The sequence below is a fragment of the Phyllostomus discolor genome, chromosome 7 (assembly GCF_004126475.2).
Source record: "Phyllostomus discolor isolate MPI-MPIP mPhyDis1 chromosome 7, mPhyDis1.pri.v3, whole genome shotgun sequence".
NCBI classification, from domain to species: Eukaryota; Metazoa; Chordata; class Mammalia; order Chiroptera; family Phyllostomidae; genus Phyllostomus; species Phyllostomus discolor.
This window is the reverse complement of record NC_040909.2, coordinates 32,561,095-32,573,789: the sequence shown is the minus strand read 5'-3', so window position 1 is coordinate 32,573,789 and position 12,695 is coordinate 32,561,095. Positions and strand designations below refer to the sequence as shown.

General features: G+C 39.0%; 1 protein-coding gene across 3 annotated transcripts in view; it reads right to left on the bottom strand.

Moving 5' to 3' along the window:
- PPP2R3A (protein phosphatase 2 regulatory subunit B''alpha) overlaps positions 1 to 1,021 on the bottom strand; it is a 157,597-nt gene extending 156,576 nt beyond the window's left edge. For 2 of the 3 annotated variants that reach the window (XM_036030691.1, XM_036030692.1), the window contains exon 1: positions 815 to 944. The gene's annotated coding sequence lies outside the window, so the exon portion shown is untranslated. Of the gene's footprint in view, positions 1 to 814 lie in introns of all 3 variants that reach the window. The other variant, XM_028519000.2, reaches the window with a different exon arrangement.
- Between the last annotated feature and the right edge of the window lie 11,674 nt (positions 1,022 to 12,695).

The following is a 12,695-nucleotide window of genomic DNA, read 5'->3' as shown; positions in this document are numbered from 1 at the left end:
CCACGAAAACTGGATAAAATTTCCTTAAGCTTTACCAGAGTCGGAGGATTGAGCATAATGTGAGCACAACAGAGTTCAGATGCAGCTGGTTTCCATCCGGAGGTCTCCCAGGAGAAAGCCCCTCCGGAGGCGGCAGCTGGGGTAGGCGAGGAAGTGAGACCCCCGCACAGGGTCAGCTGCGTGGCTCGGCCGGGCTGTGGTCGGCCCGGCCTCTGTTTACCTTTGTTTCAGGTAATCCCGCTCCGGCCGGGCCAGGGATCCCGCCCCAGGCCCCGAGCTGGTGACACATCCTTCTTTGGCCAAGTCGGGCCGAGGTTGGGCAGGGGGCGGGGAAGGAAAATAAAGCCTCAACGCCTAACGACGTGACTCTCAGTTCTTCCAAAACGTTGGCATTTGTTTCTGTGCCAAGCTTTCCGGTTAACAAGTTCCCGAGGGCTGCGCGGGTCGAACTGGCCTAGGAACCCGCAAGTGGGAGGGAGCAGGCCGTCCCCCGCCTTCCCTCCTCTGTAGACGCCCACGGGGCAACCGATTTCCACACCTCCCGGGCTGCCGCGGCGCCGGACCGAGCTGGGCGTGGAGGGGCGCCCGCACCGTCATAAAACTCGACTTCCACGGCTCCACTAGCCGAACCAGCGCACGGCCGATCCGGCAGTCCCCTCTGGACAGGCCGGTCCCCGCCCCTAGGCTCCGGCCCCGCCTGCCCGGGCCTCAGCGTACCGCCCCCCCGTATCCCCCGCCCGGCCTCACTACAACCCTACGACCAGGCCAGGAGCTCTAGGGCTCCGGGCCGCCCCGTGAGCGTCCCAGCCTTTACCTCTGTGGCCGCGGATCCTCCCCTGGCTGTTGCCCTCGGTCGGCGGACTGCGCTTGCCGCTAGGACTCCGGCAGCGGCAGCGGCAGCGCGGGATACAAGCTGCGAGAGCGGCGAGTGAGGAGCTGTGAGGCCTGGCCCCGCCCCGCCCAGCCTCCCGCCAGCCCTCCCTGCCGCCTCTCCCCACCCAGGGCCGCGGGCTCAGTGCCCCGCCCCTCCCGGCCCGCCCCGCCCCATCCAGCGGACCCCTGCCAGGAAGGGGGCCGCCAGGGGCACCACGAGAGCCGCAGCAGCCGCTGCCTGTGCAGCTCTCTGTGCGTAACGTCCGCGGGGACCCGCTTCGTAGTACTCACTACTATTTGGAAATGCGAGTCTCTCGGACTTGTTATTACTGTAATTGTTATTATCATTATTGTTATCGTTATTGATTCTTTTGCCCTCTGGCAGACTGCATGGTTTCTTTGAGGCCGTAGGCAGCGGACGTGCAGTCCTCGCCGCTGACTGGACGCCTCAGCTCACTTCGACCCTCCCAGGGTCCCGCACCTGCGGCCACTTTTTGTCGTGAGTAGTAAACAAGTTGAAAGAGATATTTATTTTTAACTGTTATGTTGTTAAATATAACACAAATACAGAAAGCCATATAAAACCAATGCATAATTTAATGTATTATTCGGAGACATCCCCCCCTTATAACAACTCCCTATTTAACGCCATCTAAAATGGCCTGACTTAAAACCCTGTCAGTAGCTTGGAGGACACATCCTTGGTAGGGCCTCCTAAAATTTTCTTCTTCCTAACTGCCACAGGAACTCAAAGACCACTTGTCCATAATTATGTGCTCTCCAAGAACACATTTGTAAAATAAAAATATCCCCAGAATTAGGAACCTCCAACTAAAAGTTTATTTGTAAAATTCTTTTTTAAAAGATTTTATTTGTTTATTTTTAGAGAGCGAGGAAGGGAGGGAGAGAGAAAGGGAGAGAAATATCAACCAGTTGCCTCTCCCATGTCCCCAACTGGGGACCTGGCTGGGAACCCAGGCAGGTGCCCTGACTGGGAACTGGATCAGAGAACTTTTCAAACTCTATCCACTGAGCCACACCAGTCAGGGCTATTTGTAAAAGTCTTAGTTAAAAAGATAACATGTACCATATTTTGCCATGTATAATGCTCACTCCCCCCTCAAATTATTGAGGGAAAAATAAAGATGTGCATTGTATGTGGGTAGTACTAATTTGTTACCAGTACATAAAATTTTTTGTATCTTTGTATCTGCTTTTGTGTTTTGTAATTATTTGTTACAGAAAATTTCTTGTACCATAATATGTTAAAAAATAAATGGTAAAATTCCTTTATGATACAAAAATGAAGTATCTAAATATAAATAAATAATGGATTAAAAAATAAATATTTTTCCCCTGAAAGTTTGGGCCAAGAACATGGGTGTGCATTACACACGGCAAAGTACAGGTATATATGCATGTAAATAACTTAATAAATTAATCAATCATAACATTGAACAGCATGAGTAAGGAGCATCTTACTCCTTAAGATGGAAGATATATAAAGACTTAAAAGTAGTCAAAGAGTAGGTGGCCTGTGAGGATTGGATTGTTCCTGGGCACCTGGGTAATCCTCACAGAAATGAATTCTGTGTCACCAGTGCCTAGCACATATAATAGGTGCAAATGTGTATATTTATAGTGAAAGGAAAGAAGATATATACATATACATGCATATATGTGTGTATATGTATGCATATGTAACTACAAAACAGGTTTTGCCTACTAAACAATTTCATCCAAAGTCAATTGTTCTAATAGCTAAAATGAATTCTGAGATGTCTCAATGCTTTGGAAAAAAGCTGTTATACTTTAAACTTTGTACTGCTTTCCAGTTTTTAAAAAGCACTTTCACATGCATTATGGTATCTTATTTGAGGTTGTCAACAAAAGTTTGCTGCCACCAATTTAATGCCAACGGGAGTCCCCCAACCTGGGGTGCAGTTAATGGAGAAACTTTATTCAAGTAAACAGCTTGCAAATAGGGAAAGCACCCTCAAGTGAGAACCAGAGGAAACAAAGGGGAGGCCAGAAAAGAGGGGTTGTGGGAGAGGCTGACTTTAATAGACAAAGCACCTGCCTTGGTCCCTGATTGACCAATCAGGGACCATTTTTATAAGAAAAAAGATCCAAATTTTTGCAGTCTGATTGGTCCAAATACCACTGTCTTTTTTTCTCCCATTTTTTTTTATCCCCTTTATCCCCCTCCTCTCTGGATCCTACCACCCTCCAGCATTCCCCCTCCACTTAGTTAATTCCATGGGTTCTACATATAAGTTCTTTGGCTTCTCCATTTCCTATACTATTCTTAACTTCCCCCTATCTACTTTGTGCCTACCTATTATGCTTCTTATTCCCTGTACCTTTTCCCCCATTCTTCCCCTCCCTCTTCCCACTGATAACCCTCCAAGTGGTCTCCTGTTCCTGTGATTCTGTTCCTGTTCTAGTTGCTTGCTTAGTTTTTGGTTTTGCTTTTTAGGTTCAGTTGTTGATAGTTGTGAGTTTGTTGTCATTGTGCTGTTTATAGTTTTAAATCTTCTATTTCTTAGATAAGTCCTTTTAACATTTCATTTAATAAGGGCTTGGTGATGATAAACTCTTGTAACTTGACCTTATCTGTGAAGCACTTTACCTACCCTGCTATTCTAAATGATAGCTTTGCTGGCTAGAGTAATCTTGGATGTAGGTCCTTGCCTTTCATGACTTGGAATACTTCTTTCCAGCCCCTTCTTGTCTGTAAGTTTTCTTTTGAGAAATTAGCTGATAGTTTTATAGGTAAAACTATCCCCTACTCCTTTGTAAGTAACTGTCTCCTTTTCTCTTGCTGCTTTTAAGATTCTCTCCTTATCTTTAACCTTGGGTAACTTAATTATGATGTGTCTTGGTGTCTTCTTCCTTGGGCCCAATTTCTTTCAGACCCTCTGGACTTCCTGGAAATCTATTTCCTTCACCAGATTGAGGAAGTTTTCCTTCGTTATTCATTCAAATAAGTTTTCAATTTCTTGCTCTTCCTCTTCTTCTGGCACCCCTGTGATTTGGATGTTGGAGTGTTTAATGTCCCAGAGGTTTCTCAGCCTCTCCTCATTTTTTTGAATTCTTGTTTCTTCATTCTGTTCAGAATGAAGAGCAGATGATTATTTCTTCATTTTGCTTCAAATAGCATTGTCCTGATTGGCCATTATGGAGCTGCTGTGATTGGTCAGTAAAGATGCAAATGAGGAAATCATTTCAAAGCTCTGATTGTATGGGGCAGATCTCAGCCCATTGGTTGAGAGGCAATTCTAGGAACTTCTTTGTAAGAGTCTGCTTAGACAGTAGTAACTTGGTCCCTGAGGCTTGGCTACTCAGTCTGTGGCTTTTCACTGGTGTACAGTGTACATGAGGGGCCTCTGTCGGCAATGGCTGCCAAACACTCGGCATGATTTTGGGCCCAATTAGCCACAAGGAGCCTCTTTGAGAAAGGGGAGGGGGCAGGGCAGGACAGAAGGACTTTGCAAAGGTCACAGTGCAATATTTACCTGAGAAATACATAGTGAACTATAAAACAATTTCAGTACTGCTGACCCTGCCCCTCCCTGCTGGGTTCCTGGTTTGTCTTGACAGTTTTATTGCCTGAGTGTAGGACTTTTTTGGCTCCTTTGGAATACATTTATATAAAGGAAACATCACCTAACTGGAAATTTGATTCAATATGATAGAGTCAACCTCTTTATCAAGAGCACTTTGGTGAATTGGAGCTAGAGAGCTGCCAGTTGGCCACTATTTATTGAGCACCTTGACTTTGTGGTTGGTGGCAGAAATACAAAACATAGAAAAATGAATAAGACACACTCTCAGTTCTCAAAAGGTTAGGCCAAATTAGAGGGTGAAATTTGGCAATAAATGAATTTTTAGTTTATTTGAATGGAAGGAGAATAATCCTGAGCACAATTAATTCTCATAGGTGTAGGGAGAGATTAGAGCAAGCCTTCTCAGGAAAGAGAATATCTGATTTTTTTTAATTGTGGAAAAATATCAAATATTGCAAAGTAAAAGAATAATATAATGAACTACAATGCACTCATTATTTAGTTTCAACAATTCTTCCATGGCCAATTTGTTCCAGCTGTACCTCACCTTCTCTTTCCCTCCCTGAATAATTTTTTAAAATATATTTTATTGAGTATGCTATTACAGTTGTCCCATTTTTACCCCTTTATTTCCTTCCACCCTGCACCCCACCTCCCACTGCATTCCCCCCTTTAGTTCATGTCCATGGGTCATATATATAAGTTCTTTGGCTTCTCTATTTCCTATACTATTCTAAACCACCCCCTGTCTATTTTGTACATACCATTTATGCTTCTTATTCCCTGTACCTTTTCCCCCATTCTCCTAAGCCTCTCCTCATTTCTTTGAATTCTTGTTTCTTCATTCTTTCCTGGTTGAATGTTATTCCTTGTTTTTAGTTCAAATCCTTTTTTGTGTCCCAGTTTCCTTCCCTTCACTGTTGGTTCCCTGTACATTTTCTTTTATTTCATTTTGTATAGCTTCCACTTCTTCCTCTATTTTGTGACCATACTTAACCATTTCTGTCAGCATCCTGATTACCAGTGTTTTGAATTCTGCATCTGATGGGTTGTCTATCTCTTCATCACTTAGTTCTACTTTTGGAGCTTTGATCTCTTCTTTCATTTGGACCATATTTTTTTTTGTCTCAGCACACTAGTTACGAAGTAAGGGGACAGAGCCTTAGGTATTGACCACAGTGGGGCAACTCTCTTCACTGCGTTGTGGTGCTATATGTGGGGGAGGGGTCTGAGGGGGAACAGTACCACTTGTTTGGCTCTCAGTTGGCTTTCAGTCACTTCCCCCACTACCCACAAGCAAATTGGGCCCTTCTAGTGCTGACTCCGGGTGGGTGGGTGGGTTTGTATATGTCTAGAACCCTGTGGACCTTTCCAATGAACTGTCCTGTGAGGCTGGGAGTTTTTTCTGTCATTATACCCCCCACAGGTTTTTACAGTCAGATGTTTTGAGGCTTTATTTCCCCATACTGGAACCCTAGGGTGTGCGGTCTGTCTAGCTCCCCAGTTGTTCCTCCCCCTTATTTGCACATAAATGTGGCACTGACTGGTCTGCCAGCTGCTGCCTTGCCCACCCTGGTTCTCCAGCCACCACTTCCTCACTGCCCCAGCTGCCTGTCTCAGTCCCTCCTACAGGTCTGGCTAAATCTTTCTTCTTTAACTCCTTGGTTGTTGGATTTCCATACAGTTCTATTTTTCTGGCAGTTTTGATTATTTTTTATTTTTAAATTTGTTGTTGTCCTTGTTTTGGTTGTGTGTGGAGGCAAAGTGTATCTACTTATGCCTCCATCTTGGCTGGAAGTCTCCCTCCCTGAATTATTTTGAAGCAAATCACAAACAGCATATTATTTTACCCATAAATATGTATCGCTAAACAATATGGTCTACTTTAAAAATAACCACAAAATCATTAAGATAGTTTTAAAAATTAACAATTTAAAAACATCTAGTAAGTGTTCAAATTTTCCAAGCTTTTTTGTAAATGTTTTGTATAGTTTATTTCTTTAAGTCAGGACTCAAATAAGTCTTCACATTGCATTTGGTTGAAGTCTGTTAAACCGTTTTCTTTCCTTGCACTTATTATGCTGAAGAAATTGATTGCTTGTCCTGTAAAATTTCTCATACTTTACATTTTGCTGATTGCATTCTTCTGATGTTGTTTAACATGTTCTTCTACCCTGTATTCCTTATAAAATGATAATATAACTGGATACTATTTTTTTGCTATTTAAAGATTTTATTTATTTATTTTTAGAGAGAGGAAGGAATGGAGAAAAAGAGTGAGAGAAACACTAATGTGTGGTTGTCTCTTACGTGCCCACCACTGGAGGCTTAGCTGGCAACCCAGGCATGTGCTCTGATTGGGAATCAAACCAGCGACCCTTTGGTTCTCAGGCTTGCACTCAATCCACTGAGCCACACCAGCCAGGGTTATGACTAGAGACTTTATCAGATTTAGGAAAATACAATCTATAATAAAGAGAACAGTCAATCAAAAACAAAACTCACACATATTAGAATTAGCAGACAAGGACAACAAAACAGTTACTGTAACTATATCCCAAAAACTAAGCACAGACATGGACAATATAAAAAAAGACCCCAAATTGTGATTCTAGAAATGAAGATTACAATGTTTTAATAAAATATATTGGTAGGACTAATGGCATCTTAGACCAGTGCCAAAGAAAAGATTAGTAAACTTAAGCTCACACCAAGAGAAACAACCAAAATAAAACATACACAAGAAAAAAAATAGATGTTAAAAGTGAGAAGAGCATAGGTGACCTGTGGGGCAATTGAAATGGCATAATTATGTGTAATGAACTCTCAAAAGAAAGAGATGGGGACAAGAAACATTTTGATAAAATTCAACATTGCAAATACCTTCTCTGTCAAACAAAATACACCCAAATTGTCAAGATGATTAAAAAATAACAGTCTTGTGCTCAACACAAAAGGTGTTAAATCGCAGGTTTGAGTCACTTCTTCACTCTTATTTGGAGACTGTATAAGTTTGGCTGTAGAAAAATTTAGCTAAATTGAGGAATCATAAATAATAGTTTACACATAGTTTAACTTTTTAAGTTAAATTTTAGAACATATAAATATATGTTCATTTTCCATAACCATTCTTTGAGTATGAGTCTGTGAATTCGAGTTCTAAGACATCTTTGTTGCATAAATCACTCTCATGTTGTATCCTCTATCACAGCAATTTTCAACCTTTTTCATCTCATGCTACATATAAACTAATGCTAAAATTCTGTGGCACACTAAAAATATTTATATTTTGCTAAACTGACAATGAAATATATAGAATTTTGATTGACTTATAATAATAATAGTAATAATTATCTACCCTTTTTGCTTCAAAGTGACTTTTTAAAAAATCAGGTGCCTATACTTGTGTATAAGGATTTGTGGTACCAAGAATTAACCAACCAGATGCAACCTTATCATGCAACATGACCAATAAGATGCAACTCTATTATATGACCTATATATTTATGGTTTAAGATAGGGCATTCATACCAGATGGCTATTTTTGTGTTGGCTGTTGTTATTTTTTATTTGAAACTCTAAAGGAAAAGAAGTCAGTGTCCCTGACTAAATAGTCTGGTATTGCATGTTTTAAAAATTCTTGTGGTACACCCATTGAAAATAGCTTCTCTATTGATCTCTAGTTTGGATTATGTTAAAATGGAGGAAAAACTTTAAGTCAGTAGCAAAACAATGTAAATGCAGATTGATTTAATCCTTGTAATCTTTCATTAAAGCTTGTCTTGTGCACTTTTAGTCTAAGTTTTATTTATTTATTTTTTTAGCAAGCTGCTATTAGCTAGTGTTTTAAAGCATTTATCCTAATTTTCACAGAAACAACAATCTTCTTCCTTTCTGCTCTCATATTTCATGGGCTATATCATGTTTAATTAAATTTTATAAAAATTATAACAAGCACAACTTACATCTGTAGGTTTAAGAGCAAACACAACTGATTTTTTATTGTGTTGTGTTCAAGTGGTAGAAGCAGAAAATGCCAGTATACTAACTGGAGAGGAATTAGCTCTATGTACCCAGCTGTAAGTGTCCTGGGTACCAACTAGTATATTTTACAGAAAGAATGGAGAATGTTAGTTAATTTAGTAATTGATCTAAGTGGATTTGGTTTTAAAAACTTGTCATTTTTCTTGTTTTTAAAATTGAGTTACAATTTACATACAGTAAAATCTATCCTTTTGAATGTATAAGTCATACGAGTTTTGACAAAAACTTGTAGTTGGGTAACTACTACTACCATGATCAAGATATAGAATGTTTTTGTTACTAACTCAAAATTTCCTTGAGCTTCTCCTTTGTAGACAGTTCCTCATTCTGCTCCCCCAGTCCCAGCTCCTGGCCACCACTGATCTCTATAAAATTCTCTGGAAATTCATCCAAGTTGTTGCATGTATCGTAAGTTTGTTCCTTTTTATTGGTATGGATGTACCATGATTTATTTGACTATTTACCTGTTGAAGAATATTGCATTGTTCACTGTTTAGGGCTATTATGAACATTCATGTACAGGTGTTTGTAAGAAAATAAGTTTTTTTCATTTCTCTCTATATTGATGTCATTATGCTTTAAATTTTTATTTCTCTAATGGATAATGACATTGAATATCTTTTCATGAGTTTATTTACCATCTGTATATCCTTTTTGGTAAAATGTCTGTTCATGTCTTTTGATCATTTTTTAATTAGATTGTTTTTTCAATGTTGAGTTTGAGATTTCTTTATACATTCTAGATACAGATCATTTGTTGGATATGTGGTTTGCATATATTTTTTCCTAGCCTATAGTAGCTTGTCTTTTCATTCTCTTAATAGAGGTTTTTTTTTTTTTCAGGGCAAAATTTTCTAACTTTGATGAGCTCTAATTTATAAATTTATCCTTTTATGGATAATGCTTTTGGTATCTGAGAACTATTTGCCTAGTCCTAGATCCTGAAGATTTTCTATTATATATTTTTTCTAAGTGTTATAGCTTTATATTTTACATCACATCCATGATTCATTTTGAATAATTTTGTAAACAGGATGTGAGTTTTAGGTGAGGTTCATTGTTTTTTTGTTGTTGCTGTTTCTTCTTTTTTAATTTTTATTTTGCTTATGGATGTCCAATTGCCATATCCTTCCTCCAACTGTCTAGATTTGAATATTTGTCAAAAAATCAGTTGAGTATTCCAGTAGCAACAAGTACACCTAGTGCCGAGATTGTGGCTTCTGATATCATTGTCCAATAAAAGGAATAAGGCTCCTTAGAGAAATGGTTGATTTTAGCAGCACAGCAGGAAATATATCAGATGATCCTGGAACATGTTATAGTATCAGGAAGTCAGGAAGAAATAAAAAAAAAACCCAACACATTAATGGGGGTATGCCAAAGTGTACACAGGAACAAACTGGAAACCAATGGCCAAAGTCAGAACAATTTGAGCAACAAAATAAATAAAGTAGTATTTGATTATAGCTCATATTATAAAATAAATACACAGGAGTTCATACTGAGATAAATGATTGAATGATAAATAAATAGGAGAAAATAGACAAATCCCCACACAGGACTCCAAATAATTAATGCAGACACTCTGCCCTCAATGAGAGGAACATAACTCCCCATTGCTTAAGTGGGCAGGAATACATAGTAACTTCCTTCCAAATAATGCAGTGTGGAAATAGGGGAAAATTTACTCTACAGTGGAGAAATCTGACAAATGCTACCTCAACTGAGTGATCAAACTCAGCATCAGTGGTCATAAACCATGTTGATTACATGTATTCTTGATATCATGTGATAAAAATGGCATTTTACTTCTGTGATCTTCCTTCCAACAACCCATTGCTCTAGTCTTATCAGGAAAAACACATCAGACAAATTCCAATAGTGGAGCATCCTACAGAATATATGACCTATACCTCTCAAAGCTGTAAATGTCTTGAAAAACGAGGAAAGTCTGAGAAATTGTCATAGCTAAGAGGAGCCTAAAGAGATATGACAACTAAACACTAAGGAAATCTGAATACACTATGACCATTGATTAGTACTAATGTTAACTATCAATACAGAGTGGGGCAAAAGTAGGTTTACAGTTGTTTGTGTGGAAAATAATACAATAATAAATAAATAGTAATACAAGAATAAACTCTGTGTTTTGCATACTGATAACTGTAAACCTACTTTTGCCCCACCCTGTATTGGATTCTTAATTGTAGCAATGTACCATACTAGTGTAAGATGTTAATACTAAGGGAAACTTGGTGGAGGGTACATGAAAATTCTTTGTAGTACTTGCATAATTTTTATGTAAATCAAAAACTGTTCTAAAAATAAAGTATTTTTAATAAAAATATCAGTCGGGCATATTTGTATGGCTCTATTTCTAGGTTTTCCATTCTCTTCCATTGATCTATTTGGCTATCCCTCTGCCAGTAACATAGTCTTAATTATTGTTTGGTATTGTCAGAGGTATAGCCATGTAGTAGGCCTTAATAATCGAGTGTTTTTTTGCCCGTTTTTAGTTGTTTTCTTATTACTGAGTTTTGAGAAGGTGCCAGTGCACTAGAGAGAAATCTACTAGCTGCAAGCGCTCAGTGTGCCTTGGGACCTGTTGGTTGGTTTTACAGAAGGAATGGAGAATGTTATACTTAATAACCTGATTAAGTGAAAGTTGCCTATAAGTATTTCTATTGTTTTTGTTTCTAGTTTTCTTCCCAGGGTTGAAAGATGTTTACCTGAATGAATTAACATGAGTCCTTGGTGAAGATGTGGGACTACACTATATTTACAGACTTGGGTTAGCTGTTGGAGGTTAGGGTAACCTAGATCCACTAGAGATGCACTGGACACTGAATCTAGGTTAACCTTCTAGAATGATGCCTCCTGAATCACACTTTGACAAGCTAGATCCCTACTTACATAGTCTGGCTTTTTAACAAGAGAATCCTTAAGGCCATGCCTTTCATCTGGAATTTAACTTGTTTCATAACTTAGTGAATCACATAGTTCTTAGTACCTGAAGTTATTTATTTACCCCCTCCCTCTTTTTTTCCCAAAACCTTTTCAAATATTTTTGGATTTGGGTGGATGGGATTCTGTATTCCCCCAATTTATCTGCAATTGCCTAATTAAAGGGGTTTTGACCCTTCCCAACCTGCCCCACCCCAGGCCCCTTTGGTTGTCTGATGAAGCCTATAGATCTCTTCTTTGACTAATGTTCTAAAGCCTATTTCATAAAATATATAAGATTACAAAGGAAGCCAATTATTGAGTTACAGTTATCAAAATACTTAAACAAATTATAGTATATTTATATATGCTTCTTTGTAAACAGATTAAATATCAAGATCTGGTGACAAATTCAATTGCTATCATTAATTCAAAGTAATGATGAGTAAACATGATACTTCCAGATATCTGCAACAACCATTAGCTAATTGGTTAATAACATCTGTGAATTCTATTGGTGACAAAGTCCTCAGTACTACTGATACTGCTGTGGTATATTGCTTCCACTTATAACAGAAAGAAGTGCAGATTTTTAGTTACAGGTTATTGAAAATAAGAATGTGATTTTTTTCTCCATCTGAGTTTTTGACTTAATGGAATCCCATACCTGTGCTGTGAGATTCTTCACCCTTTTTACATTTTACTGTTTTAATTGTCTCATCTACTACCATTTCCTGTTCATTTTTAATTAACCCCTCTGGGATGCATTTTAGAAGGAAATTAAGGGTGTGAGGGATATTGGTGAATGCAGACTTGACTCCTGGAACTGCTGCCTGTCATTCTGCTTCCCATCCTTCTCTTACTCCCACACTCAATGCTCTGTCTCCCAGGACAAGCCAGCTGTTATACGCAGCTAACTCCCCAACCATGAAAACTAGCCCTAATCACAGGGCTTGAACTCTGTGTTAGTTTCTCTTTGTTTCATTGATTTATCTGCAACACCTACTCTCTCCTTATGATCCTGAAGCTTGTCATGTTGGGAAAATGTTTTGCTTCAGACATCTTGAATCTGGGCAGTTCTGTTGGAATGTGTGAGAATTCAAGTGGTTTTCCAGTTTCAACTCCTATAGATCCTGGAAGGCAAAATAGAATCACACATTTCAGTCTTACTGATAAAGCAGAATATTGACTTCACTGTGAAAAATGAGCACTCAAGGATATAAGAAACATATTTCCAGTATTGTGAAGCTAAACAATGAAGGCAAT